At 39.2% G+C, this 27,081-nt stretch overlaps 1 protein-coding gene across 3 annotated transcripts in view; it reads left to right on the top strand.

Annotated features, from left to right (window-relative positions):
• The first annotated feature begins 476 nt into the window (after positions 1-476).
• LOC136407126 (probable ATP-dependent RNA helicase DDX60) overlaps positions 477-27,081 on the top strand; it is a 123,512-nt gene continuing 96,907 nt past the window's right edge. For all 3 annotated transcript variants that reach the window (XM_066387782.1, XM_066387771.1, XM_066387764.1), the window contains exons 1-2: positions 477-604; positions 23,293-23,385. The gene's annotated coding sequence lies outside the window, so the exon portion shown is untranslated. The remainder of the gene's footprint in view (positions 605-23,292; positions 23,386-27,081) is intronic.

Here is a 27,081-nt window from a genome sequence, read left to right as displayed (position 1 = left end):
TGAAAGATCCAAATGTACAATAGTTCACACAGAACAGTGATCATCAGCTTCTCCTAATAGAAACTCCGAGTTTGTGTACTGTTATGTACTGTTTTTGTTTTACTTTTTGGACAAAGACGGAGTAGCAAGACCACACATCTGACTGTGGAATTTCAGATTCTACAGTGTCTTTATAATTTCATGTATTTCTAAGTTCCCCCTTTACTTGATTTTGCCTTGCTTAGATGTCCCAGATGTCTCTGCCTCATTTCCCTCTATTTTGTGTTTGAATTTCAAAGCCCATATGATTGCCCCTGTATCTCTTTCATCACTTTTTCCTCAGGCTCAGATCGAAGGGAAAGATGCTAAAACTAGCTCTTCCTAAAGCAATCTCCCAATTTCCAATTGTGGAAGAACGAAACTTAACTGGCGCTCAAGCGAGAAAGGAAACCGAAACTCACTCCCTAGATATTAAAGTACAGGCTGGGCGGCTCCGCTCAGTTCAGCGCACCGATCTGCCTCGGGGCTCGGCTCACGGTCCCCTCTCGGCCACTCCTTCCCGCGGTCGCGCCAGCCAGCGGCTGTTTGGACGCAGCAGCTCCGGGTTCCGAGTCTGGAGTCTGGGGTGAGGAATGGGTGGTACTGCGGAGCCCGCTGTAGGTCCGGGGGTGGTATGCGGGTCCAGGTGAAGGGTGTCCCTGGACAGGATCCAGGAGCGGAGATGTCCCGCGGGGGTTCTAGGTCTCGGACCAAAGCGGGAGGGTGGGGGGTGGTCCGGCCCGGGAGCTGCTCTTGGGCACACCTGCTCGTGGTGCAGGGAGCTGCTGGTGCCACTGGGCTCCAAAGGCGAGGCGGCGACGGACTGGCTTCCGACGGCTCGGGATGCAAGGCGTGGGGAGATGCAGAGAAAAGGGACACCTGCGATGGGCGCGGAGGTCGGAAGTCTGAGGGAGAAAGGCCAGTGACAGGCCTGTGAAGGGTCCTCTTCAAAGAAAGTGTGCGCGGGGAGGGAGGGAGGGGGATGCAGGTACAGTATTGAAGACAAGCAAGAAACGTCACATCTGAGCACAACCGAAGTAAACCCTAAGCATTGGCGGCAGCAGGCAGCTTCGTCCCCTGTGCAGCGTCTCAGGCCCAACTCCAAACTTGCAGAATTCGAATCTACATTTTATTACGATTTCCCAGGTGATTCCTCTGCACCCTTACAAGAGAAATGTATTTCTTTCATAAAAGTTAAAAGAATGTGTAAAGAGACATAGATTAGCTTTCTATTGCTGCATTACAAATGATCACAAATTCAGTGGCTTAAGTCAATAGACATTTATTATTTTATGGTTTCCATGGGTCAGACGCCCTGGCATGGGTTGACTGACTCCTTGACCTGCACCTCACCAGGTTGAAGTGAAGGGGTCTGTCATCTCATCAAAACTCTGGGTGTTTATTTAAGGTTGATAGAAGAATCCAAGCCTTCCCAGCTCTGGGATTGACCTTCCCTGTTTTCTTGCAGATGGCTGGGGGTTACTCTCCATCGTTAGAATGCACCCTCAGGTCCTAGCCAATGGCCTTTTCACAACTTGGTGGCTTCTGTCTTCCAAGCCAGCAGGAGAACCTCTCTGCTGTCTGCCATGATTAGAGTTTTACCTAATGTAAACTGATCACGGGAGAGGCTATCCCATTAAAATCCATAGGTCCCGCCACACTCAGGGGAGGAGGCTATATGGGCATGCAGATCAGGGTGGCTGGGGCCCCCACCCCATCTTAGACTTTGGCCCACTGCTGGTCAGCTCTTCTCCAGACACTTTCAGAAACTTGACTCCTTCCATCAGATGGCTCCACCATTCCCTGGACCTTCTTTTCTGGATTGTATCATCTCCACCCTCGTCCATAATCCAGTTTCTCTCTTCCTCCCCTCCTCTTCTCATCTTCTTTTTCAAGATTGAATTGAATTCAAAGAAGGTGCTAACACTACTGTGATTGGATGATAAGTCTAAGTTTGTTATAAACTCTTTGATCCTCTTGTAATTATTTGGCTAATAAGTGGGTTTTTGTTTTGTTTTGTCATTGCTATTAGAGCTTTGATCAAATTCAGGTTTATTTATTTATTTATTTTGTCTATGTTGTTGTGAGTCGGGGGTGCAGAGAGAGAGATCAGACGAAATATTCGTGAACTAGCAAAGGACCACTGCTCACTCAGGCAAATGGCGCTGAGTTCGCGCTGTGTCCTATTTTTATTCACAAGATTTCAAAAAGCTTGTTTACTTAGAAATTGGCATAACATCAAGCATAAACTTTACTTAAAAAAATTTAATTTTTGTATCCTCTGTGGGTGACACAGAAGATGCTTCATAACTGTTTATTTGTTTTGTTTTTTTTTTCTTTTTTTGTATTTTTCTGAAGTTGGAAATGGGGAGGTAGTCAGACAGACTCCTGCATGCGCCCGACCGGGATCCACCTGGCATGCCCACCAGGGGGCAATGCTCTGCCCATCTGGGGCGTCGTTCTGCCACAATCAGAGCCATTCTAGCGCCTGAGGCAGAGGCCAGGGAGCCATCCCCAGCGCCCGGGCCATCTTTTGCTCCAATGGAGCCTCAGCTGTGGGAGGGGAAGAGAGAGACAGAGAGGAAGGAGAGGGGGAGGGGTGCAGAAGCAGATGGGCGCTTCTCCTGTGTGCCCTGGCCAGGAATCAAACCCGGGACTCCCGCATGCCAGGCTGATGCTCTACCACTGAGCCAACCGGCCAGGGCGCCTTTACTTAAAAATACATGGAATATGTCTGCATGATAGCAATACAATATCAAAAGGCATTAACTGTTATTACTTCTATGGTTTCCACAACATTCCTTTCTTTTATCTCAACAAATAGTCTTGAAGGAAGCAGTAAAATCTTATGAGAATGTTTTACTGAGAAGAGATTCTAGCAACCATGTTCAGTCACATAGACTTGTTCCAGTGACTCGCTTTCAAATCACAAAACAGTTCTCTTGGCAAAACATCCTTTTCTTGTTGGCTGTGTTCCCATTCAAGGTAATGCAATGGATTATTCCACTACACGTCTAGAGTATTTGAATGATGGTAAAGTTGTTTTATATGGAAGTAGATAATTGCCTCTACATTTTTTTGCTACCACCTGAAAATACCAAGATATAGTAATTTATTAGGAGTTGTAAAATACTGATATTCTATCATTTCATCTCTTTGTTAGTTGGATTACCTCCAGCTAATGGAAATGAAACTTGCCACTTCTGTTATTTGGTAACCCAGTGGTTCAGTACTTATATGAAAGGCAGATTGATCCTTGATTTCAAAAATTCTTTTTGATATATTATCTTTGAATCCTATTTATAGACATTCTGCTATGAAAAATGAGGAACTTAGTACCATATTTCCCCATGTATAAGACATTCCTATGTATAAGACACACCTTAATTTTGGGGCCCAAAATTTGAAAAAAAAATGTATTACATAAAGCTATTGAACTCAAGTTTTATTCATTATTAAATTCATACAACTCCTCATCACTGTCAAAACTCCCATCCTTATCTGTGTCTGATGACGAATCACTATCTTCATATATTGCCTCATCCTCAGTTCCATCTATGGCATTTGAAATGCCACACTTCTTAAATGACTTGACAACCACTGTATAAGATGCATCCAGTTTTTAGACCCCAAAATTTTCAAAAAAGGGTGCATCTTATACATGGGGAAATACGTTATATATGCTTTTTCTACTATTCATCCCTTTTTGAACTTCCCAGTGTGGTTAATTGTGTTATTTTTACATTGTAAGGGTTAATCATAACTTACAGTATTTTATGACTTTGATTCTTGCAATTTGTTTCTATGTTGAGTCAAAAATTTAAAAAAATCAGTGAACAGTAGTTACAGAATTATGATTATCTACACATTCTTCATCATAGAAGCAATCTATATGCTTGTCTGGAAAATGTACTAGATTGTTAACACTACTATTTATAATTGATACTGTTAACCTAAAACTAAAGACTTCTCAAGGTGAGAGGAAACAAGCATTTATTTGAGATCAATGAGAAGAGCTACTGTATTTGGGAAGAATTGACAGGCAGAAGCCCAAACAATGTTTTGATTAGGAAACAAAGGCAAGGGAATTTATGAGAAAGGGAAGAGGAACAACTACATTAGTAGAAGAATGGCATTTCTATTGGTTCAGATAGCATAACATAGTGGCCTAAATTCTAAATAGTCTTCAGAATTTTTAGCATGGTAGACATCAATCTGGTTCCATAATATCTGCTTTCTTGTCTTTGCTTAAAGTTCTTGGGGACACAAGTCCTGTTTTAACATTTCACAGGTGTGAGGCATACAAGGTCAAGGTAGTTTCTCTGGCATGGCAGCCCTGGCCCCATTTTAGAGTCACTCCATTTATTATTTTTTTATATTTTCCCCCCTTCTGATCAAGACATTTCTTTGAAAGCATCACTGATCAATCAGAAAACAAGACTAATTAGTTGTTAAAAGCATCATTGATTCTTTGTTTTCAGGTGGCTCATTTTGGGTATCTCACGCCATTGTTGGTTCCTCATCACCAGGAAGGCTTATTCCTGTATCTCATGTCCCATGTAGTGGCAGAAAGAGTGCTTTTATTTTCCGTAAGAAACTTAGGCCACATTTAAACAATAAAAGTGCCAGAAAAAAGGGAGCCTTTTGGCCCTGGCTGGTTGGCTCAGTGTTAGAATGTCACCCTGGTATATGGAAGTCCCGGGTTCGATTTCCGGTCAGGGCACACAGGAGAGGCAGTCATCGGCTTCTGCATCCTCCAAGTCAAGTCTTCATCTATCACCATTTATCCCCCATATCTCCTCCTCCACTGTCCCACCCCCACAATCACCACATTGTTGTTGGTGAGTTTTTCTCTTCGTTTTTCTGTCCTTTTTAGATCCATCCACCCCCCTCTTCCTGCCTCCACCATGACAGCTGTCAGCCTATTTAGAATTGTGCACTTGACACCTGTATAATTTTGTTATCTAGTGTCACCTTAATAAATTCAATTTAAAAATTTTGAAATGGTAAATAAAAGCAGCTGGCCACTGATTAGGAGAAAAAATAAAGTTATTAGAAACCTGCATTTTATAGTACTTTTCAGGTTTTCTTTTAATGAATCTTTGAAGATGAAACGCATTTGTAGGAATATTTTTTCCCCAAAGTATAAAACAGTAATTGTCTGTGAATGACAAAAGACTTAAAAATGGCTATGATCACAAATCTTGTGAGAGTTCATACTCATGCATATATATTTAAATGATGTAATTGACTTAGTTATTCATTCCAAACTTAATTTGACCATATTAAAATGTTTTTTTAAGACCCCCTCCACCAGCTTTCTGCAATGTGTACAAACCTTCTACAACTTACATATACCTTTCAGTTTTTATCCTATTATTTCTTTTCTTATTTTGAAACAGTCATTTTACTTGAGGAAAAAATTACTTTCCTTTTTCTTTCTTCACCAACCAATCAACCAACCAACCAACCAACAAACAAAACATCTCGTGTACTTTATATCTCCCTTATCTCAAAAGTATATTCTGTTTTCTTTTCTCACAACAAAAGTACACCTTCATGCTTCATATTTTCTTCTATTAAAAATATACATCCTATATTTTATATATAGTGATTTCATTATATTGTTATTTCTTAGAAGTTTTGTAAAAATCCATAGTTCTTTCACAAAACCATTTTGGTAAGGGAACTTATATTAGCAGTTTGCATTTTTATTTTAATTTTTAAATTTTATTTTTTTTTAGAAAGGGGGAGTGTTGGGAAGATAAATTATATTATGCTCACTTTGTTAAAGATGGCGCTGCCCACATGGAAGCCTGTCACCCAGGTGATATTAATGTGTGTTGGGGGCGGGCTGTGGGCAGGCAGGATCCTTGTAGCCTGGGGCTTGGTTTTAGGACTAAGCCTTTCCCACCCTTTTTCATGTGGGGTGGTACAATCCCATCATGCCTCAGATAAGTGACTTTGTATTAGAGACTTTCATATTTTGTATATTGGATTAAAGGTTTTGATTTCTACACTATAAAATGGGGCAGAACAGGAGCTTGCTCTCTTGGTTCCTGAGATTAGCTTTAGAGAAGAGAGAAGAAAGCAGAGAGAAGAGCAGAGAAAGGCCACGTGGAGGAGGCCAGGAGAAGCAGCCAAGATGGTGGAGTGCTGAGTGAGAAGCCAGTTTGTGCAGATTTTGTGAAGAGAGAAGGAAGGAGATGGGGAACAGAGGTGAGTAAGTCTGGTGAGCTAGAAACCTTTGATTCAAGGAAACTCGGATAAGTCAGTAGCTTTGTGAGCACTGAATGAGTGGGTTTTGGAGCCCAATGTGTGTTTTTACTTGCCCACCAGGTGCAAGCTAGGATTAAAGATGATAGCCCACCAGTTTTTGGCTCCGTTGTTTCTTTACAGATTGTCTGAATCCAATGTGTTCTGCATGGGCCAGGTGGCTGTGATGGTGGCCGTGAATACTGGCTTTACAGGGAGCATTGGCCAGCAAAGGTCTCTCAGAGGTTGTATGGCCAGTAGTCATGGCTGTCATGGCCATTTCCATGATAGAATGTCGACCCGGTATATGGAAGTCCCGGGTTCGATTTCCGGTCAGGGCACACAGGAAAGGCAGTCATCGGCTTGCAGGTTCACATTGGATTTGGCCAGACGGTAAAGAAAGAGTGGAGCCAAAAATGGTGGCCAAACACATTGGGAAAACACTTCCCTCTGGTTCCACAACCAGGAGAATCTTCTCCGATTTCTCCTAGAATCAAAGGCTTCCACCAGTCTCAGCGGTGCTCACAAAAGCCCCTCACCTCTGGTTCCTCATCTGCATACCATCTCTCTCTGCACAAACTGGATTCTTTCTCAGCACTCTGCATTCTGTTCTCTCTCACTCTGCAAATATGGCTTCTCTCTGCCTCTTTTCCTTCTCTCTCTTTTTCTCAAAACTTTCTGGTGAGAAAACCTCTCCTCCAGCAAATATTTAGCAAAACAATGGCCCTTCCAAGCAGGAAGGTAATTTGCAATATCACAGACCACATATACCTGGCGTAGCCCAGCCCCCGATGTGAACTCTAAGCGAGCAAATGTAAAAATTATGTTTTACAAACTTATTTGACCAGCAGAGGTAAAAACATGTAAATAGAGACTGGGAGGATGAATTGATAGAATCCAAGTAAGGTGGGGGAGGCAAAGGCTGAGGATGTGCAGTTAGGACTCAGGAAACCAGAAGGACTTTACAGAATGAAAGCAGCATTTGCAAATCCCTGGAAACAGAGAAGCTTAAAAAAGGGATATTTAGTGTTGAAAAATTGGGTTCTTTTTCAGAAATTTATGATGTAAACGACTTCTTTCTGACCCATGTACCTCATCTCAATATTTTAAATTGGGCTGGATTAAGTAACACTCTCTGGCAGGAGGCACGTCTCAGAGCCAGCCCCTGCAGTGTGCCCCCTTCCCAGTGAAGTGTCATTCCCTAGAGAGTGAGCTAACCATTTTATACTTAAAAGCCTCAATTTCTTCAGATTGTACCATGTTTACTATGTTTCCTAACCACTTTGTAAGAGGGGTTTTCTCTTATTTGGCCTTTCATTACTGTGTTGGAGACTAAAAGTTGACAGATCTCATTGTATTTGCATTTTTAATTTTTTATTTATTCATTTTAGAGAGGAGAGAGAGAGAGAGAGAGAGGATAGACAGAGAGAGAGAAGGGGGGGAGGAGCTGGAAGTATCAACTCCCATATGTGCCTTGACCAGGCAAACCCAGGGTTTCGAACTGGCGACCTCAGCATTTCCAGGTCAATGCTTTATCTACTGTGCCACCACAGGTCAGGCTGTATTTGCATTTTTAAAGCCCCCTGTCCCCCTTCAGTATTTGTGAACAACGATTTGCTTAGTACCTGGGTGTTTACATTTCCATAACATGCTAAGAGTTAGAACTTTCAGAGACAGAGGAAGAGCGTAAATTATTTAGGATTATTTATTTGACTGTGCTTTCTTTGTATCTTAACATACTAGATAAGCCTACTTGATTTATTTTCCCCTTTTGATAGAGAAAGAGAGATTTTCTTTGAAAAGTTACAGAAGCCCTCTTAACACCCCAAATTTATTCCTAGGTCAATAAGATTTAATTTAGAATATCTGTGGGAAGTTTGTTAAACATATTGTTGGTCAAATAAGTTTGTAAATAATGATATATATGTTTGCTCCCTTATAGTTTGCATTGGATGTGGGGGGACAGGCTGTAAGCAGGCAGGATTCTTATAGCCTAAGGCTTAGTTTTAAGAATAAGCCTTTTCCACTCTTTTTGATGTGCGGTGGTGCACTCTCATGAGGAATCCCATTATGCCTCAGATAAGTGACTTTGTATCAGAGACTTCCTTATTTGTATATTGGATTAAAGGTTTAGATTTCTACACTATAAAATGGGGGCAGACCGTGAACTTGCTCTCTTGGTTCCTGAGATTAGCATTAGAGGAGAGAGCAGAGAAAAGAGAGCAGAGAAAGGCCACGCGAAGGAGAGGAGAAGCAGTCAAGATGGCAGAGTGCTGAAAGAGAAGCCAGTTAGTGCAGAGTTTGTGCAGAGAGGAGATGGGAACAAAGGAGAATGAGGCTGGTGAGGTAGATACCTTTGATTCTAGAAAATTCGGATAAGTCAGTAGCTTTGTGAGCGCCAAATGAGTGTGAACCCAGTGTGTGTTTTTACTTGCCTGCCGGGTGCAAGCTAGGATTAAAGATAATGGCCCATCAGTTTGTGGCTCTGTTGTTTCATTACTGTCTGACCTAATCTAATGTGAACTTGGATGGGCCAGGCTACTGTGATGGTGGCCATGGCTACTGGCTTTACACATATCAAAAGTTTTAAAAACATTTGGTCAAATAAAAGTGTAGTCATCATGTGTTGGGCAGATAAAATATATTATGCTCACTTTGTTAAAGATGGTGCTGCCCACATAGAAGCCTGTCACCCAGGTGATATTAATGTGTGTTGGGGGCGGGCTGTGGGCAGGCAGGATCCTTGTAGCCTGGGGCTTGGTTTTAGGACTAAGCCTTTCCCACCCTTTTTCATATGGGGTGGTGCAATCCCGTCATGCCTCAGATAAGTGACTGTGTTAGAGACTTTCGTACTTTGTATATTGGATTAAAGGTTTTGATTTCTACACTATAAAATGGGGCAGAACAGGAGCTTGCTCTCTTGGTTCCTGAGATTAGCTTTAGAGAAGAGAGAAGAGAGGAAAGTAGAGAGGCCACGTGGAGGAGGCCAGGAGAAGCAGCCAAGATGGTGGAGTGCTGAGTGAGAAGCCAGTTTGTGCAGAGTTTGTGCAGGGAGAAGGAAGGAGATGGGGAACAGAGGTGAATAAGTCTGGTGAGCTAGAAACCTTTTTTTTTGAAGATTAGTACCTTAGAAACTCATTAAAATTCAGCAGGATTCAAAGTAATTACTGACATGATACTATTTTGTCATCTAACTTCATATTTAAATTGAATACATGATTTTATAAAGTGTTAAATTATTTTATATAGCTAATGTAAAATGAGCATATACACATTTGAAAATACGTTTTTATTCTAAAATCACATTTTTTAAAATAATTTTATTTTTTTAATGGGAGTACCTATGTCTTCTTCTATGTACTTTATTGTTTCAGGTCTTATGTTTAGATCTTTGATCCATTTTGAGTTAATTTTTGTACAGGGGGACAAACTGTAGTCCAGTTTCATTCTTTTGCATGTGGCTTTCCAGTTTTCCCAGCACCATTTGTTGAAGAGGCTTTCTTTTCTCCATTGTGTGTTGTTGGCCCCTTTATCAAAAATTATTTGACTATATATATGTGGTTTTATTTCTGAGTTTTCTATTCTGTTCCATTGGTCTGAGTGTCTATTTTTCTGCCAATACCATGCTGTTTTGATTGTTGTGGCCCTATAATATAGTTTGAAGTCAGGTATTGTAATGCCCCCAGCTTCATTCTTTTTCTTTAGGATTGCTTTGGCTATTTGGGTTTTTTAATAGTTCCATATAAATCTGATGATATTTTGCTCCATTTCTTTAAAAAATGTCATTGGAATTTTGATGGGAATTGCATTAAATTTGTATATTGCTTTGGGTAATATGGCCATCTTGATTATATTTATTCTTCCTAACAAAGAACAAGGTATATTCTTCCATCTCATTATATCTTTTTTGATTTCCCTTAACAATGGTTTATAGTTTTCATTATATAAGTCCTTTACATTCTTTGTTATGTTTATTCCTAAGTATTTTATTTTTTTTGTTGCATTCGTGAAGGGGATTATTCTTTTGAGTTCATTCTCAAATGTTTCATTGTTGGCATATAGAAAGGGTATGGACTTCTGTATGTTAATTTTTTACCCTGCAACCTTACTGTATTGGCTTATTGTTTCTAGTAGTCTTTTTGTGGATTCTTTGGGATTTTCGATGTATAGGATCATATCATCTGCAAAAAGTGATACCTTGGCCCTGGCCGGTTGGCTCAGTGGTAGAGCGTTGGCCTGGTGTGCAGAAGTCCTGGGTTCGATTCCCGGCCAGGGCACACAGGGGAAGCGCCCATCTGCTTCTCCACCCCTCCCCCTCTCCTGCCTCTCTCTCTCTTCCCCTCCCGCAGCTGAGGCTCCATTGGAGCAAAGATGGCCCGGGCGCTGGAGATGGCTCCTTGGCCTCTGCCCCAGGCGCTGGAGTGGCTCTGGTCGCAGCAGAGTGACGCCCTGAAGGGGCAGAGCATCGCCCCCTGGTGGGCAGAGTGTCGCCCCCTGGTGGGCCTGCCGGGTGGATCCCGGTCGGGCACATGCGGGAGTCTGTCTGACTGTCTCTCCCCGTTTCCAGCTTCAGAAAAATTAAAAAAAAAAAAGTGATACCTTTACTTCTTCTTTTCCAATATGGATGCCTTTTATTTCTTTGTCTTGTCTGATTGCTCTGGCTAGAACCTCTAGTACCACATTAAATAAGAGTGGAGAGAGTGGACAACTCTGTCTTGTTCCTGATTTAAGGGGGAAAGCCTTCAGTTTTGTGCCATTTAATATGATGTTAGCTGATGGTTTATCATATATGGCCTTTATCATGTTGAGATATTTTCCTTCTATACCCATTTTGTTGAGAGTCTTAAACATAAAATTGTGTTGTATTTTATCGAAAGCCTTTTCTGCATCTATTGATAAAATCATGTGGTTTTTGTTCTTTGTTTTGTTGATATGGTGTATTACATTAACCGTTTTACGTATGTTGAGCCATCCTTGAGATTCTGGGATGAATCCCACTTGATCATGATGTATTATTTTTTTAATATGTTGTTATATTCGATTTGCTAGTATTTTGTTTAGTATTTTAGCATCTGTATTCATTAGAGATATTGGTCTGTAGTTTTCTTTTTTTGTGCCATCTTTGCCTGGTTTTGGTATGAGGGTTATGTTGGCCTCATAAAATGTGTTTGGAAGTATTGCTTCTTCTTCAATTTTTTGGAAGACTTTTAGTAGAATAGGAACCAAATCTTCTTTGAATGTTTGATAAAATTCACTGGTATAGCCGTCAGGGCCTGGACTTTTAGTTTTGGGGAGGTTTTTAATGGTTTTTTCTATTTCTTCTCTACTATAGAAACCTTTGATTCAAGAATAAGTCAGTAGCTTTGTGAGCAGTGAATGAGTGGGTTTTGGAGCCCAGTGTGAGTTTTTACTTGCCCACCGGGTGCAAGCTAGGATTAAAGATGAGGTCCCACCAGTTTTTGGCTCTGTTGTTTCTTTACCGACTGTTTGAATACAATGTGAACCTGCATGGCTGGGCGGCTGTGATGGTGGCTGCGGCCACTGGCCATACATATGGAACAATAATTAACTATATTAGATTAACTATATTACACTTAATTATTCATTTAACCAAAGTGATAATAAAATATTTCAAAGAAAAATACGGAAGGTTACATAGTTGTGAGCAGAATTTAGCCCTTTTAATATTAAGAACTCTTGATTTACTTAAGCAATTAAAGACCTGAACCAAGGAGACTAAAGACTTGTACTCACAAAATTACAAAGCACTGATAAAAGAAATCAAGGAAGATACAAACAAGTGGAAGCAAATACCATGCTCATGGTTAGGAAGAATAAACATCATTAAAATGTCTATATTACCCAAAGCAATCTATAAATTCAATGCGATACCAATTAAAATGCCAATGACATACTTCAAATATATAGATCACATATTCCAAAAATTTATATGGAACCAAAGAAGAACACGAATAGCCTCAGCAATCTTGAAAAGGAAGAATAAAGTGGGAAGCATCACACTTCCCGATATCAAGTTATATTACAAGGCCATTGTACTCAAAACAGCCTGGTACTGGCATAAAAACAGGCATATCGATCAATGGAACAGAGCAGAGAACACAGAAATAAACCCACAGCTCTATGGACAACTGATATTTGACAAAGGAGGTAAGGAAATACAATGGAGTAAAGACAGCCTCTTTAACAAATGGTGTTGGGAAAATTGGACAGCTACCTGCAAAAAAAATGAAACTAGATCACCAGCTTACACCACTACAAAAATAAACTCAAAATGGATAAAAGACCTAAATGTAAGCTGTGAAACCATAAGCATCTTAGAAGAAAACATAGGCAGTAAGCTCTCCAACATCTCTCGGAGCAATATATTTGCTGATTTATCTCCACGGGGAAGTGAAATAAAAGACAGGATAAACAAATGGGACTATATCAAACTAAAAAGCTTTTGCACAGCTAAAGACAATAAGAACAGAATAAAAAGACAAACTACACAATGGGAGAATATATTTGACAATACATCTGATAAGGGGTTAATAACCAAAATTTATAAAGAACTTGTAAATCTCAACACCAGGAAGACAAACAATCCAATCAATAAATGGGAAAAAGAAATGAATATATACTTCTCCAAAGAGGACATACAGATGGCCAATAGGCAGATGAAAAAATGCTCAACATCACTAATCATTAGAGAAATGAAAATTAAAACCACAATGAGATATCACCTCACACCAGCCAGAATGGTGCTCATCAACAAAACAACACAGAATAAGTTCTGGCAAGGATGTGGAGAAAAGGGAACCCTCCTGCACTACTGGTGGGAATGCAGACTGGTGCAGCCACTGTGAAAAACAGTATGGAGATTCCCCCCAAAATTGAAAATCGAACTGCCTTTTGACCCAGCTATCCCACTTTTAGGAATATGCCCCAAGAACACCATAGAATGGCTCCAAAAGGAGAAATGCACCCCCATGTTTGTGGCAGCATTGTTCACAATAGCGAAGATATGGAAACAGCCCAAGTGTCCGTCAGAGGACGAGTGGATTAAAAAGCTTTGGTACATATATACTATGGAATACTACTCAGCCATAAGAAATGATGACATCGGATCATTTACAATAACATGGATGGACCTTGATAACATTATATGGAGTGAAATAAGTAAATCAGAAAAAACTAAGAACTATATGAACCCATACATAGATGGGACATAAAAATGAGAGTCAGAGACATGAACAAGAATGTGATGGCAACGGGGGTGGGGGGATGCAGGGAGGGGGGATGGGGCGAGGAAGGAGAGAGGAGGTGGGGAAGGGGAGGGGCACAAAGAAACACAGATAGAAGGTGACAGAAGACAATTTGACTTTGGGTGAGGGGTATACAGCATAATCAAATGTCAAAATAATCTGGAGATGTTTTCTATCAACATATGTACCCTGATTTATCTATGTCACTGCATTAAATTTAATAAAATAAAAAAAAGAAAAAAAAAGACCTGATGATAAAAAATATAGAAAATCATTAAATATTTAAATCATTATAATAAAATCTTTGTTTTAATTATAATCAGTTTAAAGAACTTGTCAGTAGTCCAGGAAAAATTTTTTTAGCAATGAAACAGCATTTAAGTTTTAGTTTTGCATAAGGCACCATTGATATTAAAGTTTAATTTTAAAAAAATAACCCATATTACCTGACCAGGTGGTGGTGTAGTAGATAGAGTGTTGTACTGGGATGTGGAGGACCCAGGTTTGAAACCCTCAGGTCACTGGCTTGAGCAGAGACTCCCCAGCTTGAGTGTGGGGCTGCTGGCTTGAGCCCAAGGTTGTTGGCTTGAGTAGGGGGTCATTCGCTCTGCTGTAACCCCCTGGTCAAGGCACATATGAGAAAGCAATCAATGAACAACTAAGGAGACTAAAGGAGCTGTAAGAAAGAATTGATGCTTCTCATCTCTCTCCCTTCCTGCCTATCTGTCCCTATCTGTCCCTTTCTCTGTCTCTCTGTCTGTCACACACACACACATACACACAATAACCCATATTATAGGAAATTTAACTTTAGCCAGTCTAATTATAAGAGGTAAGTTAAAAAAAAACTTTTTTATTGATTTTAGAGAAAGAGAGAAAGAAAGAGCGAGAACAATATCTATGTGTTGCTCCACTTACTTGTGCAATCATTGATTGTTTCTTGTATGTGCCTTGCCTGGGGAATTAACCGCAACCTTGGTATACTGGCATGATGCTGTAATCAACTGAACTACCCAGCCAGGGCCTAAGAAGTAAATTTTTTAGAGAACCAGGACAATTTTTATTTCTTAACTTATATAAGAGTTTAATTTCTTTAAGTCAATTAAATAGAGCTCTTTATAAACCAATTTTATTCATTTTCTGGAGGTAGACATTGTAAGGCCAGTAATTGCGGCTGTTGTGGACGTTCACATGTGGGTTCTCCTTGACTTCGGATAGATGGTAAAGAAACATTGGAGCCAAAAACTTGTGGGCCATTCCTGTATTAAAGTCTCACACCGGCCAACAAGCAAACATGCAGGGAAAACACTTCTCTTAGACTCATTCAGAGCTCCCAAAGCCCTGATACATTCTCTGGTTGCATAACAGGAATAATCTTCTTTGGTTCCTCCTAGAATCAGAGGCCTCACAAGTCTCAGTAGAGCTCACAAAAGCCCCTCACCTCTGGTTCCCTATCTGCACACCTCTCTTTCTCTGCCAACATGGCTTCTCCTTCAGCACCCTGCATTCTCTCCTCTCACTCTGCAAACATGGCTTCTTTCTCCTTCTCCTTCTTCTTTCTCTGCACAACTTTCTGGCTTGAAAACCTCTCCTCCAGCAAACATTAGCAAAACAATAGCCCTTCCCAAGCAGGAAGGTAATTTGAACTTCACAGATCACATATATCTGGTACTGTCTATCCCCCAAGGGAAACTATAAGAGAGCAAAATAAAAATAATCTTTTACAAACTTATTTGACCAACAGACATACATATACCAAGAAAGATAAGCAGACTTGATAGTTTTAATTAAAAAAAAAGTTTAGGCCTGACCTGTGGTGGTGCAGTGGATAAAGCATCGACCTGGAAATGCTGAGGTTGCTGGTTTGAAACCCTGGGCTTGCCTAGTCAAGGCACATATGGGAGTTGATGCTTCCAGCTCCTCCCCCCTTCTCTCTCTCTGTCTCTCTCTCCTCTCTAAAAATGAATAAAAAATAAAAAAAAAAGTTTAGCCATGAAACAGGTAAAATAAGGAAAAATTCATTAACTTGTAATATTTATAGAAGTTAACTTAATTCATTCAGGTGGCTAAGACTTTAAGTTTTGCATTTGTGGTTAAACAGTGTTTTAAGGAGCCTGAGGAGAGGGCTGGTGAGGCAAGGGAAGCTTTTCAGCCACTTGTGTTTTCTTCCCTTTGGTTTGTTTAGTCTCAGGCACTTGTGGACTGTGTTACAATTCTGGTTATGTAATATTAGAAAGACCTTGCAAGCTACGGAGGCTTAAACATTCTTTTAAATTTTTTTTATTTAAAAAAATTTTTTAATTCATTTTTTTATTATTAATTTTAATGGGGTGACATTGATAAATCAGGGTACATATGTTCAGAGAAAACATCTCCAGGTTATTTTGACATTTGATTATGTTGCATACCTATCACCCAAAGTCAAATTGTCTTCCATCACCTTCTATCTGGTTTTCTTTGCACCCCTCCCCTCTCCCCTCTCCATCCACCCCACCCCCGTAACCACCACCTTCTTGTCCATGTCTCTGAGTCTCTTTTTTATGTACCACCTATGTATGGAATCATATAGTTCTTAGTTTTTTCTGATTTACTTATTTCACTCAGTATAATGTTATTAAGGTCCATCCATGTTATTGTAAATGATCCGATGTCATCATTTCTTATGGCTGAGTAGTATTCCACAGTATATATGTACCAAAGCTTTTTAATCCACTCGACCTCTGATGGACACTTGGGCTGTTTCCAGATCTTTATTGTGAACAATGCTGCCATAAACATGGGAGTACATTTCTCCTTTTGAAACAGTGCTATGGTGTTCTTGGGTTATATTCCTAAAAGTGGCATAGCTGGGTCAAAAGGCAGTTCCATTTTTAATTTTTTTTAGGAATCTCCATACTTTTTTCTATAGTGGTTGCACCAGTCTGCATTCTCACCAGTAGTGCAGGAGGGTTCCCTTTTCTCCACATCCTCGCCAGCACTTATTCTGTGTTGTTTTGTTGATGAGCGCCATTCTGGCTGGTGTGAGGTGATATCTCATTGTGGCTTTAATTTGCATTTCTCTAATGATTAGTGATGTTGAGCATTTTTTCATCTGCCTATTGGCCATCTGTGTGTCCTCTTTGGAGAAGTGTCTATTCATTTCTTTTGCCAATTTTGGGATTGGATTGTTTTTCTTCCTGGTGTTGGGTTTTACAAGTTCTTTATAAATTTTGGTTATTAATCCCTTATCAGATGTATTGTCGAATATATTCTCCCATTGTGTAGTTTGTCTTTTTATTCTGTTCTTATTGTCTTTATCTGTGAAAAAGCTTTTTAGTCTGATGTAGTCATATTTATTTATCCTGTCTTTTATTTCACTTGCCCATGTAGATTAATCGGCAAATATATTGCTGCAAGAGATGTTAGAGAGCTTACTGCCTATGTTTTCTTCTAAGATGCTTATGGTTTCACAGCTTACATTGAAATCTTTTATCCATTTGAGTTTATTTTTGTGAATGGTGTAAGTTGGTGGTCTAGTTTTATTTTTTTGCAGGTAGATGTCCAATTTTCCCAACACCATTTGTTAAATAGGCTGTCTTTTCTCCATTGTATGCTCTTAACTCTTTTGTCAAATATTAGTTATCCATAAAGGTGTGGGTTTATTTCTGGGTTCTCTGTTCTGTTCCATTGATCTATATGCCTGTTCTTATGCCAGTACCAAACTATTTTGAGTACAATGGCCTTGTAGTATAACTTGATATCAGGAAGTGTGATGCTTCCCACTTTATTCTTCCTTTTCAAGATTGCTGAGGCTATTCGTGTTCTTTTTTTGGTTCCATATAAATTTTTGGAATATGTGATCTATATCTTTGAAGTATGTCATTGGTATTTTAATTGGTATTGCATTGAATTCATAGATTGCTTTGAGTAATATAGACATTTTAATGATGTTTATTCTTCCTAACCATGAGCATGGTAATATGCTTCCACTTGTTTGTATCTTCCTTGATTTTTTTTTATCAATATTTTATAATTTTTTGAGTACAAGTACTTAATCTCCTAGGTTAAATTTACTCCTAGGTAATTTATTTTTTTTGTTGCAATAGTAAAGGGGATTTTTCCCTTAATTTCTCTTTCTGACAATTCATTGTTGCTGTATAAAAATTCCTCTGATTTCTGAGTATTAATTTTATATCTTGCCATCTTGCTGAATTCATTTATCAGGTCCAGTAGTTTTATGACTGAGACTTTAGGGTTTTCTATATAAAATATCATATTGTCTGCAAATAATGATAGTTTTACTTCTTCTTTTCCAATTTGGATGCCTTCACTTTCTTCTTCTTGTCTGATTGCTGTGGCTAGGACTTCCAGGACCATGTTAAATAAGAGTAGTGAAAGGGGGCACCCCTGCCTTGTTCCTGATCTTAAGGGGATTGCTTTTAATATTTTCCCATTGAGTATGATGTTGGCTGTGGGTTTGTCATAGATGACTTTTATCATGTTAAGGTATGTTCCCTTTATTCCCACTTTGCTGAGAGTTTTGATTATGAATGGGTGCTGGATTCTATCAATTGCTTTTTCTGCAACTATTGCAGTGATCATGTGGTTTTTCTCCTTCCTTTTGTTTATGTGGTGGATCACATTGATTGATTTATGATTATTGTACCAGCCTTGCCTCCCAAGAATAAATTCCACTTGATCATGATGTATGATTATTTTATGTATTGCTGGATCAGGTTGGCTAATATTTTGTTGAGGATTTTAGCATCTAAATACATCAGGGATATTGGCCTATAATTTTCTTTCTTTGTGTTGTCTTTGCCTGGTTTTGGAATCAGAATAATACTTGCCTCATAAAAGGAGCTTGAAAGTCTTCTTTCCTCTTGAATTTTTGAAATAACTTGAGAAGGATAGGAGTTAGTTTCTCTTTGAATATTTGGTAGAATTCACTTGTGAAGCCATCAGGCCCAGTACTTTTCTTTGTTGGGAGTTTTTTCATAATTATATATTTCGATCTCATTTGTTGTAATCGGTCTGTTTAGGTTTTCTGATTCTTCCAGATTAATATTTGGAAGATTATATGTTTCAAGGAATTTGTCCATTTCATCTAGGTTGTCTAATTTTTTGGCATACAGTTCTTCATAGTATTTTTTTTTTACAATATTTTGTATTTCTGTTGTGTCCATTATTTCTCCACTCTCATTTCTAATTTTATTTATTTGAGTCCTCTCTCTTTTTTTCTTGGTGATTCTGGTTAGAGGTTCATTGATCTTGTTTACCTTTGCAAAGAAGCAGCTCCTGGTTTCATTGATCCTCTGTATTGTTTCTTTAGCCTCTATGCCATTTATTTTTACTCTTATCTTTATTATTTCCTTCCTTCTACTACCTCTGGGCTTTACTTGCTGTGTTTTTTCTAGTTCTTTTAGATGCAGGGTCAAGTTGTTTATCTGGGCTTTTTCTAGCATCTTAAGGTATGCCTATCATGTTATGAACTTGCCTCCTAGGACTGCTTTTGCTGTGTCCCATAAATTTTGAGTTGATGTATGCTCATTATCATTTGTTTCTAGGAATTTTTTAATTTCTTCTTTGATCTCATCAATAATCTATTCATTATTTAATAACATGCTATTTAGTTTCCAAGTGTTAGAGTATTTTTCAGTTTTTCTGTTGTGGTTGATTTCTAGTTTCATGCCGTTTTGATCAGAGAAAGTGCTCGATATGATTTCAATCTTCTTAAATTTGTTGAGACCACTTTTCTGCCCTAACTTGTGGTCTATCCTAGAGAATGTACCATGAGCACTTGAAAAAAATGAATATTCTGCTGTTTTAGGGTAAAAGGTTCTGAGATATGTATTAAATCCAGTTGATCTAGTGTGTCCTTTAAGTCTGCTGTTTCTTTGTTAATATTTTTCTTGAGGATCTCTCTTGTGATGTTAATGGGGTATTGAAATTCCCTACTCTTATAGTATTGCTGTTGATCTCGCCCTTTAAATCCATCAAAGTCTGCTTTATATATTTAGATGCTCCTGTATTAGGTGTATAGATATTTATAATGATTATATCTTCCTGTTGGATTGCTCCCTTTATCATTATGTAGTGACCTTCTTTATCTCTAACTATAGTCTTTGTTTTAAAGTTCATTTTGTCTGATATAAGTATTGCTACCCCAGCTTTTTTTTTCCATTTCCATTTGTGTGAAATATTTTTTTCCTTTCTTTTATCTTCAGTCTATGTTTATCTTTTGTTCTAAGGTGTGTCTCTTGTAGACAGCATATGTATGGGTCCTGTTTTCTTATCTACACAGCTACCCTATGTCTTTTGATCAGATCATTTAATCTATATACATTTAAGGTTATTATTGATTTGTAATTGTTTATTGCCATTTTATTCTTTAAAATTGTATTCCTCTTTTGCTATATTCTTTTTCTTCTTTGATCTGTTAACAACAGGCCCCTTAGTATTTCTTGCAGCCTTGGTTTGGTTATAGTGAATTCCTTGAGTTTTTTTTTTGTCTGGAAAGCTTTTTATTTCTCCTTCAATTTTAAATGATAGCCTTGCTGGATAAAGTAGTTTTGGTTGTAGGCTCTTGTTCTGCATTACTTTGAATATTTCTTGCCATTCCCTTCTGGCATCAAGTGTTTCTGTTGAGAAGTCTGATGTCATCCTTATGGTGTCTTCTTTGTAGGTGATAGCCTTTTTTCCTCTAGCAGCTTTTAATATTTTCTCTTTATCACTTAGCTTTGATTTTTTAAGTATAAAGTGTCTTGGTGTAGATTTCTTTGGGTTTCTCTTTAATTGAGTTCTCTGTGCTTCTTGAACTTGTGATACTTTTTCATGCATCAATTTAGGGAAGTTTTCAGCTATAATATGATTGAACAAAGTCTCTATCCCTTGTTCTTTCTCTTCTTCTTCAGGTACCCCTATCGTGTGATGTTATTTCTCTTCATGTTGTCACAGAGCTGTCTCAGATTTTCTTCAGACTTTTTGAGTCTCTCTCTCTCTCTCTTTTTTTTTTTTTTGCTGCTCTGCTTCATGCCTTTATTTATCTTGTGCTCTAACTCACTGATTTGATCCTCAGCTTCATCCATCCTTCTTTTAATTCCTTCTATTGTGTTCTTCATTTCTGATATTGTATTTGTCATTTCTGACTGATTCTTTGATATTATTTCACTGTCTTTTTTTATATTTGCTATGTCTTTATTTAGGTGTTCATAATGACCATCTATTGTTCTTCTAAGATCTTTGAGCATCCTAAAAATCATTATATTAAACTCTGCTTCTGGTAATTTGGTTATATCTTACTCATTCAGGTCCTTTTCTGGGGATTTCTTTTGATTTATTTAGGTTGCATTTCTCTGCCTTCCCATTTTGTCTGTGTATAAGAAGGTTTTGGCCACTGGAGTCCAGTGGGTGTGGCCTCTGTGTTCCCTAGGTGTGCTCTGTCTTCAGGCCCACCATACCCTCTGCTGCTGCTGCCTAGGGCGTTTGGGTATTGGCATTACCGGTGCTAGCCTGCTGAGGCTGCTGCTGTGGTTTCCACTTCTTCTCCACTGGAGGGGCTCTGATCACATGCCCGGGTCTACAAGCCTTGGCAGCCTTGGCCTTTGCCCCGCACCCACTGTTGGGTTATGCACCCTCCCTGGGTCGCAAGCCTGGGCACCACAGGCAGGGGTGAGCACCTTTGCTCAGCTGCAGATCTCTGCCTGTTTCTGGGCTTTCACCCCGCCCCTGCGGGAGGAGCCTGGTGGTGATTTGGCTGCAAGCCTCAGCTCCGTAGGCCAGGCGGGGCTGCACGCCCGCTCTCAGTCATGGTACCTCGGCCGTTCTTGGCTTTTGCCATACCCTCACAAGAGGAGCTGGCTTGCGCATTATGCTAAATGCCTTGGTTCTGTGGGCTGGGTGAGGCTGCATGCCCATGTGTCCTTGCTCAGCAGTGGGTCTCTGCCCCTTCTGGCGTTCCCACCCTTCCCCCCACAGGTGGAATTTCAGGCGCCCGCAGCTGGGCCTGACCACTTTCCCGCATCCCCTTCACTGCCACCAGGGAAGACTGAGCTCACACTCGGTCCTCAGTCATGGCCAGCCGGCTTCTGCCCTTGCCAACAGAACCGCGTTTCTGCATCCCTTTGCCACCCGCCCTCTGCTGAGCCCTCAGCCATGTGGGTGGGGGTGCTGCAGGTCAGACCCTAACACTCCACACTTGAGTCCTGAAAGCTCCCTCCTTCTAAGTGACTCTGCTCTGAGTGCCATGGGAGAGCTTGTTTGGCCGGTGTCCTTCTTCCCTTTGCTGGTATTGCTGGTTCCAGGGGAAATATTCGCTTCAGATTTGGGGAGTGACTCAGCCCAGGGGTTAGGGTGGCTGTCCCTCAAAGTGTTTCTCCCTGTGCCTCCTAGCTTACACTCACTTCCCACTGCTCCAGTCCTTTCCTCTCTCCCCATCCCCCAGAACCCTGGGTGGGTGTTTGTGAGAAAGGCTTTCTGTGTGGTTTCTTTAAGAAGAATCCTGGGTCTGAGAAATCTGTCTCTTTCTCACAAACAGTATCCTGACTTATTTCACAGCTAAATACTGTCCATATGCTTCTTCTAGGCTCTGGGGCTGCAGGCTGGGGCTTTGTTCCTGGGGCTCAGGACCCTCCCCTCTCCACTAAACTCACTTCCTGCCATGTGAATCTCTCCGGGCTGCCATTCACCCTCGGGAGCTGGGCAGCCTTCTCTGTGTTTCCGCTTTTCCTACCAGTCTCAGTGTGGCTTCTTTGGTGTTCCTTGGTTAAAGAGTCCTCTTAGTTTAGTCCATAGTTGGTTTTTCCAGATGATGGTTCTTAAAATTAAGTTGTAATCCACTTTGGTCCTGGGAGGTTGAAGTTGGTACGTCTACCTATTCCATTGCCATCTTGCCGCTCCCAAGGCTTAAACATTTTTTATTCAACTTCCAGGTTTGCCATATTTCTGATCACAGAGTTAGTAAATTCTTTAAAATATCTTGTCCAGTTTCAGGTAGGACAAATTTAAGGCACCTACTCAAATAACCAAAGTTTATTTTAGGATTCTCTTAAAGAAGTTATTTTGTACTTTAGAAACTTCTGATTAGATACCAAGTAATACGTTTCACTGTCTTTGAAAGGTTTAGATTTTTTTTTTAATGACAACATAACAGACATCAAGAAGAGAAGGAAACAAAAGAATACAATTAAATCAGGACTCACAGGAGGCTTACGCCATACCCTCTCCTGGCACCTCTTACAAGCCTGAGCCATGAAAAGCCCCTTTTGAGGGAAACAAATTAATTTTCCCTATACAGTCATAAGCCCCTCAGGCTCCCATCACTGCCAAGGCATCCCACAACATGCTGGCACCTATGGCAGCACCCCTGTTTGAGGAAAAGCCCATCTTGAGAGAAAAACCTCTCTCAATCTCAGATAAAGACATTTGACCTCAGACAAAAAAGGAGAGAGGTTCAAACCTAAGAGGGCTTCACAGTCAGGGAGGCAGCAGTCCATGGAAGTAGTGAGCACAAGGAGGCTCTGTAGGTGCCGTACCTGGTTGCAGGGGATGCTGGATCGTGCACGTGAGGCGACTGTAGGTCCATTTAATAGTTGCCAGAATGCTTTTCTAATTTCAAAGTATCATAAATACTGTTTATTTTTTCTTCTTCTATTTGATGTTTTATTTTTTATTTGACAGAGAAAAAGGGAGAAAGAGAGAGCAAAAGGAAAGAAGAGAGAGAGAGGAACATCAATTCACTGTTCCACTTAATTGTGTCATTGATTTCTTCTTCTAGGTGCCCTGACCAAGGCTTGAACTGGTGACCTCAGGGGTACAGCCAGCACTATGGAGGTTGAGCCCTGACAGGGCTGGAATGAGAGACCTCGAGGTGAGCCGGCTTCCTAGGGCTCAAGTCTACAACTTCAACACTCTGGGACAGGATGACACTCTATCTTCTGTGCCATTAGTCAGAGTTTTGATGTTTTAATTAAACTTTTTATTTAGAAATATTTGAAGATTCTCATGTACTTGTAAGATATATTATAGAGAGGTTCTATCTACCCTTTACCAAGTTTTTCCCATGGTAGCATAAGGTAAAACTATCCTACAATATCACACTGGGATATTGACATTGATACGGTCAAGATTGAGAACAGTTCCATCACAAGGATCCTCACTCCCCCTTTATAGCCACACCACTCCCATCTGACTCCTACCCCCTCCATATCCTTTGGAAACCAATAATTTGTTTTTCATTCATAATTTTGCCATTTCAAGAAGGTTACATATATGGAATCATACAGCTTGTATTCTTTTGAGGTTTTCTTCCACTCATTAAAATCTTTGGAGATTCACCTGGGTTATTGTATATATAAATAGTTCCCCCTCCCTTTTTTTGTAAATTGTTGAGTAATAGTCCATGGTACAAATATAACAGTTTAACCATTCACTCATTGAAAATTATCTGGGCTGTTTACAGTTTGGGGCAATTATAAATAAATCTGCTATGAGCATTTGTGTACAGCAGTGGTCCCCAACCCCAGGGCCGCAGACCGGTACCAGTCTGTGGGCCATTTGGTACCGGTCCTCAGAGAAAGAATAAATAACTTACATTATTTCCATTTTATTTATATTTAAGTCTGAATGATGTTTTATTTTTTAAAAATGAACAGATTCCCTCTGTTAAATCCGTCTAAGACTCACTCTTGATGCTTGTCTTGGTGACGTGATACATTTATCCATCCCACACTAAAGGCCGGTCTGTGAAAATATTTTCTGACATTAAACCGGTCCGTGGCCCAAAAAAGCTTGGGGACCACTGCTGTACAGTATTTTGTGTGAAGTTAGTTTTCCATTCCTCTTGGATATATATGCTTAGAAGGCCAATTGCTGGGTTGTGTGGCAGAAGCATGTTTAGTTTTTTTTAAAAATGCCCAACTGCTCAACAGAGTGGTTATACCATTTTGCATTCCAACCAGCAATGTAAGAGTGATCCAGTTTCTTCATATCCTCACCAGCATTTGGTGGTGTCACTATTTATTTTCCCAGTTTTATTGATAAATAATTTATAAACATGACTATATCATTTTAGGGCATACAGCATGATGATTCAATTTGCATGTATTGTGAAATGATTACCACAGATGTTTTAGTTAACATTCATTTTCTCATGTAATTACACTTATTTTTCTTTACATTTTCCTTTAATTCTTCTGGATCATCCATAGTTTCACTGTTTCTTGATTTGTTTTTTCAAATTTCTATACTATCTCTTTAAATAAAATCATCATTTAAAATAGGTAGTTGGTGAAATTTATGACTTCTTAACTGTCTAGTAACATCTTTTTGTCCTCTCAATGGCCTGAATGATTGAATACAGATTTCAAAGTTCTGATTATTTTCTCCTCAGAACTTTCAAAACACTATTTTTTTTTATCAAAACATCTAATAATACTGCTGTTTTAATGGGTTATAATTGTGTGCCAGGTCCTGTTTTCATCAATTGGTATCTGTCAGCTCATACATTTAAACAGCTTGAAAACACACCAGAGGAGAGTAATATCACTGTCCATCCCAATCCCAACTTTATTAATGAGTAAACTGAGACATCGAGAAAGTAAATAATTTGTCTGAATTTATAAAACTATGTTTCAGAACTAGGATTAAAACCCAGGAAGTCTGCCAGCAGTGCTCACGCCTAACCTCTTCAGCTATGGTCTCTTTGACTTATATTTCTTTGTAGCACATCTTGGCTCTTCCCCACCCTCCTTTATTTTATTCTTGGCGCTCTGCAATGAGGTGTGTCTAACAGTGGTTTTATCCTTTGTCTTTATTTCTGCTCAGCATTTATAAAAAATATTTTCAATCTAAAACTATATATTTTTTAACTCTGGTTTGATATTATGATATTGCTTTATTATATCTTTGATTATTTTATCCCCACCCCACTTTGGAATCTTAGTTCTCTTCTACTGGAATTATTATGAGATGCATTTAGAACTTTTTGATTTATTCTTTATATTTCTTACTATTTTTTTCTTTTTATTCCTTTGTGTTTTCCTTCTGTCCTTTAACATTTTCTAGATTTTAATCCCTAGATCGCTAGCTTGAGATTTCAGCATGTCCATTTTATTGTTCTGCATATGATTTTTTCTGAAATTGTATTTAAATTTTTATGAGCATTAACTTTTTTGATGTAACAGCATGTTGTTTTATTAGACAGTATCATTGTGATTATTGAGAACTCTTATTAGAACTTTTTAAAGGACTATTTTGTTCCTGAATCATGTTTATTCATTTGGCTTCTCATTTCCCTCCCCTCAAATGCCTAATGATTCTATTTTTTATATATACATATTGATGCAGTGGTTATTATGGTAGGTAACTGGTTTTATTTTTCCTATCATGCCTCTTTCGTAAGTGAGAGTGAACTAGACATATGATTATAAATTTTGTGTAAATATTAAGGCAGGTATGAGTTTGGAGTAAAATTTAATAAGGAAAGTTTTCTTTAAGATATGTGACAGAGAGTAGATAGGAGGTTATGGCATGCTTTAATTGTCAAATTAAGAAGGTTTTCCTTCTGCCACTATGGCTATTGATGAAAAGTTGTACAGTGACTAACAGGCACACATTTCATTAGTAATTGTTAATTTAAAAACTGTATTATTTCTCTTATGTGTATTATATTTTCAAATAAAGTTGTTAGGACTTAATAATTTTTTTCAAGCTATCTACTTAATAAATAAACTATTAGATATTAATTTTATCCTAGGAGTACCATAAAAAATTCCTGAGATATTAAGGGTACTGTGAACATCCGGGGACTTATGAATTAACTTACTTCATCTTGTAGCATCTAACACTATCTATTCTGAAACTTCCCTGTTGGTAACATGTTTGGGGTTAATTTTCTCTTGTCTACTTGATTCTCACTGACTCATCTTTTCCGTTATGCGTAGCACCATTTGGAGAACTAAGGAAAGACAGTATGGCTAAGTGCAATAAGTGAGTTTGAGGACTGCATGACATGGAGGGCAGAGAGTTTTCAGAAATATGTCTAAACTTCTTCCCTGGGCAGAGGTTCTTATCTAATTTTCATCTACAGTCAAGTTTCCCTGTGTTATGCCATGTAGAATGATGTGCCAAAGCTCAAACTTATCATGAAGCTTCACATCTCTGTGCATTAAACCAATGCCCTTTGCTACCTGGAATGCAATCTTCTCTTTTACCTCTTCCAACATGCTAAAATTCTTCATCTTTTCAACATGACCTTGAAACCTCAGAACACAGGATCTTGACCATGCCAGTTTGAAGAACTTTTCAATTCTCTCATGGCCTCTTGTGCCATTTCTGCTCAATTACGTAGCACATCGTACTGTTTGATTTCACGCATATTAGGGTACGTTTCAGCAAGTACAATACTTGGTGAGGAGTAGACACTTTATATCTTTGAAAAAAGATGGAATAACTGGGTGAGTGAGAGACCATGCTTCTGCCCCCTGTCTCTGTTGTCTCTTAAACATTCTAGCCCATAGTAATTTCTTCTTTCTTCACATTTACTCATTTTTATAGCCATATTCTT

Source organism: Saccopteryx leptura, chromosome 1 (assembly GCF_036850995.1).
Source record: "Saccopteryx leptura isolate mSacLep1 chromosome 1, mSacLep1_pri_phased_curated, whole genome shotgun sequence".
NCBI lineage: Eukaryota > Metazoa > Chordata > Mammalia > Chiroptera > Emballonuridae > Saccopteryx > Saccopteryx leptura.
This window is presented reverse-complemented; position numbering and strand designations above follow the sequence as displayed.